This window comes from Pteropus vampyrus, unplaced genomic scaffold, assembly GCF_000151845.1.
Source record: "Pteropus vampyrus isolate Shadow unplaced genomic scaffold, Pvam_2.0 Scaffold50, whole genome shotgun sequence".
NCBI classification, from domain to species: Eukaryota; Metazoa; Chordata; class Mammalia; order Chiroptera; family Pteropodidae; genus Pteropus; species Pteropus vampyrus.
This window is the reverse complement of record NW_011888831.1, coordinates 10,098,983-10,104,847: the sequence shown is the minus strand read 5'-3', so window position 1 is coordinate 10,104,847 and position 5,865 is coordinate 10,098,983. Positions and strand designations below refer to the sequence as shown.

General features: G+C 45.1%; 1 protein-coding gene and 1 non-coding gene across 3 annotated transcripts in view; both read left to right on the top strand.

The window, feature by feature from the left end:
• Positions 1-5,865, top strand: part of ASIC2 (acid sensing ion channel subunit 2) — a 1,014,799-nt gene that overhangs the window by 395,054 nt on the left and 613,880 nt on the right. The gene's annotated exons all lie outside the window — the stretch shown is intronic.
• Positions 3,847-3,953, top strand: LOC111739515. The gene has a single exon (XR_002780281.1). It is a non-coding gene; the product is annotated as a U6 spliceosomal RNA (small nuclear RNA).

The following is a 5,865-nucleotide window of genomic DNA, read 5'->3' as shown; positions in this document are numbered from 1 at the left end:
TCATAGTATAGAACGCACCATTGATGTGTGAGGAGCTACGTGCCTCGGGCCACTTCCCTAGGGAGGGAAGTGTGCTCTTGGCAGTGGCCTAAGGAGGTGTGGATTCTGCTCCAGGAAGAATGCCCTTGCTGCTCATCCTCAGCAGGATTACCCAGGCACTCTGGGTCCCTCACCACCTGGCCTCTGCAACCTTTCAACCTCAACCCTGGCTGCCCCATAAGCCCCGTTCGCCTTAATGTCCTTATACTTTTGGCCCTTGTCCATGGTTCCTTGTCCAGTGTTCTCTTTACTCTCTGCTTTCACTTGGCTCACTCCTTCTTATCTCTGGCTTAGGCAGTCTAATTTGTTTTCCAGATATAAAACACACTACCGCCAACTTAGTGGCCAGAAACGGTATACATTTATGATCTCAGTTTCCATGGGTCAGGAATCTGGGCTGGTTCTGGTCTGCTTCGGGTTCCATGAGGCTGTCGTCAGAGTGTTGACCAGGTTTGTCTTCATCAGAAGGCTCAACAAAGGAAGAACCCACGTTCAAGCTCACTCTGGTTGTTGGTAAAATTCATCTCTTTATAGCTGTAGGACTGAGGTCCTGTTTTTTGTTGGCTGTCAGCCAGGGTTACTTCTTTAGCACCTGCCATGGGACCCTCTACTCATTATGACAGTTTGCTTCTTCACGGGCAGCAGGAGAACATTTCTGACCTCAGGGAAGGCTACGCCCCCTTTTAAAGGGGTTCCAGCTGATTATGTCATGCTCACCCAAGATAGTCTACCTTTTGATTAACTTAAAGTCAGCTGATTTTTGGAACTCAATTACGTCTGTAAAATGCCTTCGCCCTGCCATTGACATCCATTATCTTTGCCATATACTGTAACCAGGGGTGGGAAATCATGGGGGCTACAGTCCTTTTTCCTTCAGGAAACCTTCTTTGGTCCCCTGTGTCTACTTTCATGTCTGGCACGCTTCATGAAACACTTTATTTATGTGTCTGCCTCCCACACTGGAACATGAGCTCATCAGAGACAAGGAGGGCATTTTATTTCTGTATTCCAGGGACTTGAATGTAGAGGCTCCATAAATACTTGTCCAACTGAATTGGATGGAAACCATAAATGGAAGCCTTTCTTCTAACTCTGTGGCCCCTCCCCCACATGGCGACCATGGCAGACATCACTAGTTGATCACAGTACTCCTGACCCCTTTCTGCCCCTAGGGTGACCCGAGGGTCCTTCTCAAGGCAGAGGTGCAAGCAGCACCAACACACTCAGAGCCAGAATGAGAGGTGAAACCTCTATTCTTACTATACTAGACACACACTACTCTTACAGGATAATATATTTTTTTTACCTTGCTTTTCCCTCCTTGATTTCTAACCTTCATCTCTTATTTCCTGAGAGAGGACACCCTGTCTCTCTTGAATCTGGTCATCTCTTTTCTACCTGTCCAGGCATTGCGGACCTTGACTCTCCTCCTAGCTTTACCTTTGCCCACTATTCTAGCCCCAGAAGTGCCATTGCGTGATCTCCTGCTGCAACCACAAGACCTCAGAAACCTGCTCCTACCCAGCCCAAGCCCAGCCCAGTTCTCCCACTGGAACTTAGGATTTGGGCCTCCTCCTTCTGAGGTGCAAACCATGTTAATGAGGTATTCCTGTGGGCAAATGGCCTCGGCCCAGCCTCATTCAGGAGATTGACTACCAAAGAATTATGTTTGCGGAAGTCCCGTGGCTTCCAGTATGCTGTCCCCCTCACAGAGAGCAGCAGTCATTCAGCTGAGGACAGGCACTGCATCACAAACTCCTGATTGCCTGGTTCCTATTTAACTTAGCCAAGGGAGAGATTTGGGCATCATATCAGACACTGTGGCCCTTTTACAGCTGTTGACAATCTTGAGTACTGTCTCAACACCTTAGTCTACTCACCTGACCAATGGGGCTACACCACCCATGAACTCTGCTATGCAGAAGACTAGGAGGATCAGGAACAAATGACTAGAAAGAACAGGATAAACACCAAGGGGTTATAAACATTCTTCAAATGGATGATATTACCAAGCCTGCTAGCCGCCTTCCTCTTAGAATTCTAGCAAGCCCTCTCAGGCTGGTTAAGCTTGTTTCTTGTTTTCCAAAGGACAGCAAGCACTTTTGGGTCTTAGACCTTGCATTTCACAACTGTTCAACCCTGATTGGAAACACAGTTCTCAGTCCTCCCTTATCAAGCAGAACCTGTCAGGATAATTTAGCGCTCAGGCAGAAGCAGCACATTGGAGGGCGTCTCTGGAGCATGCAGCAGGGAAGGCTGGGGATCTGGTGAGGGCCACAGACAAGCAGCTGGTGATGGAAGGAGATGTGGGGAGTGGGCTGGGGAGAAGTCATTCATCTTCATGCACAGCATGGAAGAGGGTATAGTAGATTGAGAGTTTGCTTGGGATAAAACCAGGACAAAGTGTTGGTTTCTATCTACCTAGACGATGGCTAGTGCCATTTTCTGCATTTGGGAGAGGCTAGAAAGCCTGACCTCTGTATGTGTGTGCACCATGCCTTAACCTTCAGAGAGAGACTGTGACACTGTGTAGGAAGCAGGGGTGAGGACAAGTTCAAGGTCATGCATCTGGTAAGCTATCTTGCCTCGAGGGCTTGCTTTGGTTCTGGGGCAAAGACTTGAAGGGGCATACAATCCGCTGGACTGTATTCCTACTTCAATATGACGGCTACACTCGCATTTGTCTCATGCCCCAGACTTCCACAGAGTATGGGGCTTCACAACAGGATCCTGCTATTATACATTTTCCCAACTTTAGACAGTATGAGATGGTATTCCTGAATTGTTCTTGGACTGATTTGTTCTTCTTCTGAAATCTGATCATGGACATCTTTTCAACAATTAAAAAAAAAGACATGAACACAATTTCCTCAATTTTAACATTTTCCCCTGAAAATCTTAAGTGATTTCTCCTGAAACCACTGGGGCCTGCTACGTCCTGTCAAAACTAGAATCTAGGAAAGATAATGACCAATTTAGCAAGCAATTATACATTTGTTACATTTATTTAGCTTGATATATCAACATTTCATAGTGTTCAACATTTCATAGTGTTCTCCATAGAGAGGAGCCGCTATTCCTAGCTGCTCTGCTACCTGGACCCCTGTTGTTTCCTGCAGCACCTGGGAAGCCAGCTGTGTAGTAAGCCATTGTGAAGAGGAACTCCCAGAGGGCAGGGCTAAGGGGGAGAGATGGACTCTTGAAATCCATGACAGCCACCAGCTTGGCAGCTTTTCTGACATTTCTGCATTATTGGAGATTCAGGTGAGCATTTTGCTTTTGAAGATTCTGAGCTGCAGAATTTGTAGACGAGGTTAACCTAGCCTAGAGCCTTTTATGATAGACTCTGAGAAGGCTATAAGCAGAAAGGTATGGAAAATATAGTAGAAACATCCTAAAAACAATTAGTGAGACTGGTGGAAAGAATTAAAAGAAAAGTCTATATGCAAATGCTGATTATCCAAATATTTTTCCATCAAAATGGCTTTTATGGTTTGAATCATATTGCCCTGTTTCGAGCCGGTCTCAGCTTATCAATAACCAGTGTTGTGGTTGGACTGACCCTGCGGTTCTTATTATGATCGCAAGATGCCTTTCAGCAATAACCATCTGGAAACTTTGAAAAACATAAAGGTTTATTACTTAAGGCCTCGGAAATTACGCAGCACACCTGGGGCCACACAGTGAGTATGCAGGTAGAGAGAGACGGTGCACATAGGCCTGGGTTCTGCTTTTATTGGGATTGCGTGTGGGACCTAGAGTGTCTGGGCTCACTCTTGATTGGTGAATTTAAGACATAAGAGCAGGGTGCTTACTTCAGCAGCACATATACTAAACTTGGAATGATACAGAGAAGATTAGCATAACCCTTGTGCAAGAATGACATGCAAATTTGTGAAGCATTGCATATTTTCAGAAGGAAAGGAGAATGTTTTGTGGACCATTTAGGGGTGTGTGTGTGTGTATGTGTGTGGCAGCTTTTTAGCTATTCGTTTTTAAAGTCGGTACTTTTTAATAGGAACAACTTGACCAAAAATCTGTCACAGAATTTTGAGACCCATTAAACATAAGAGCAGGAATTTACAGCACAGGGAGAAAATTAAAAACACGGCAGCCCAAATGATCAGTTATGAAATTAACCAAGATTTCTAAAACGAAGGAGCCTCAGTGAGGAGAGGTTGCCTGGCTTTGGTCTTATGGCTAGCAAAAGTTTAAATTGGGCAATTGCATTACAAAAAGAAAAAAAAAATTCAGGGTTTACACTACACCACCCATTCCTCAGATTTGCACATTAAAAGCTTGGCCCCCAGCACCTTAGAATATGACCTTATTTAGGAATTGAGTTCTTGCAGATGTGGTTAGTTAAGATGAGGTCATATGGGGGTAGGATGGACCCTAATCCAATATGACTGGTGTCCGTACACAGAGGGGAAATTTGGACACAGATACATACACAGGGAGAGTACTATGTGAAGACTGGAGTCACGCTTCCACGAGCCAAGGAAATATCAGAAACTAGGGGCGAGGCCTGGAACAGAGCCTTCCTCAGAGCCTTCAGAGGGCACACGGTCCTACCGACACCTTGATCTCAGACTTTCAGTCTCTAGAACTGGGAGATAACAAATTTCTCTTGTTTGAGCCACTCAGTTTGTAGTTCTTTGTTACTACAACCCTAGTGAGCTCCTACACTGACTGTCATATCTCTTGCTGGGGCGAGGGCTTTGGGCAGACACTGAAGTGCTTCGGCTTGCTGTATGGTTTATTCCATCACCCTCGTACTTGGGAAGCGCTATTCTCCAAAGTTACATCACCTAAGAATAGCCTTGGCGGGCTATAGAGGCTGCAAGTTGGCTGTAATTAGAAGACTTAGGGGCATTTTCATTTTATTTTTTTTAATATCTAAAGCAAGGCACACTTAACACCTCTTGATTAAACATTAAAGGTTCACACTGGCTTAGCAGAACGTGGAGTTATCTGTCAACTTGCAATCATGCTAAATTCATAAATCTAATTTGGCTCTGGCATTAGGCCAGGAACAAATACAAGAGATTAACTTTTTTGAACTATTAGGACTAAAAATGAAAATTATTGTTATTCTGTTCTTTAATTGATTGATTTAATGTGATTTTTAGAGGCCACACACAGATCTCTTGCATGTGGGAGAATAGGAAATGGGAAAGAGATACTCATCCCCTCCCAGCCACTCGATTGCAAAAATTCAGTCATGGAACATGTCACTGAAGTAATCATGTCTCAAGATGGCTTCTGATTTATGGACTCATAGAGTCCTACAGAGGTCACCTGGCATAAACTCCACATTTTGTGGATGAGAAAGTGAGGGTTAGAAAATTGACGTAGGTCAAAACCATTTGCTGAAGTTCCATCATGTTCCAGCCACTGAGATAGCACTAGGGGTGTCGGCACGAGTCCTATCTCCTGCCCTGAAGGATCATATGGTCTAACGAGGGGCAGAGGACAGCGATGGGCATATGCACAGGACACAACTGTAGCACAGAGGAGAGGCTTTGGGCCTTTAGAATGGTGATTAAGGATAGTTTTCAGCTGAACCTTAAAGGGTGACAAGAGCTGACTAAGTGAAGGAAGAGAAAGACATGTGTTTTAGGAAATGGGGCTGCAGGGAGAATAGTCTGAAGCTGAGACGGTCTAGTTCTCCAGCCATTCAGGGCCTTGCCTGCTGTTTCAAAGAGCTTGGGCATCATTGGAAAATGACGAGAAATCCTTGAAATGGTTGGGGAAGGGCCTGTTGACCTGCGTTTGTGTGTAAGCAGCTCTGTCTGTCGGGAAGGAGAAGGCTGGATTGGAAGG